At 42.3% G+C, this 497-nt stretch overlaps 1 protein-coding gene across 2 annotated transcripts in view; it reads left to right on the top strand.

The window, feature by feature from the left end:
- cunh10orf90 (chromosome unknown C10orf90 homolog) overlaps positions 1-497 on the top strand; it is a 24,116-nt gene that overhangs the window by 22,646 nt on the left and 973 nt on the right. The window lies entirely within an intron of this gene.

Raw genomic sequence — 497 nt, 5'->3', positions numbered from 1 at the left:
GTGTGTGTGTGTGTGTGTGTGTGTGTGTGTTTTGAATGCTCTCTGGTTGGCAGTGCTGTTAAGAGCTTCATTGTGCTGTGTGTGTATAGAGCCACTGTTCACAAGAACGAACACCCATCTACTGCCAATGAAACCACTGCACATGCACATGGTAACACGCACACACACACACAAAATTTAGACAATAAAATCGTTGCCAGCCAGTATGTGTGTGTCTGTCATGAGGCTGGACATTTTTCCAATATTTCTTCTCTGTTTCTGCCTCTCTTTATATGGGCGATTCTTCAACATACATCTGTTGAGATGAACATTTATCTCACATCCTGGAAAATCTGATCCCATTCTTGATCAAGTACATTTGGAAAATGTACTTACCCTCAGGTCATTCAAGATGTAGATGAGGTTGTTTCTTTATCAGATTTGGAGAAATGTAGCATTCCATCACTTTCTCCCCAGTAGATCCTCTGCAGTGAATGGGTGCCGTCAGAATGAGAGTC

Source organism: Sinocyclocheilus grahami, unplaced genomic scaffold (genome assembly GCF_001515645.1).
Source record: "Sinocyclocheilus grahami isolate Dianchi unplaced genomic scaffold, SAMN03320097.WGS_v1.1 scaffold369.1, whole genome shotgun sequence".
Classification (NCBI taxonomy): domain Eukaryota; kingdom Metazoa; phylum Chordata; class Actinopteri; order Cypriniformes; family Cyprinidae; genus Sinocyclocheilus; species Sinocyclocheilus grahami.
The sequence above is the reverse complement of the archived record's forward strand: the minus strand, read 5'-3'. Positions and strand labels throughout refer to the sequence as shown.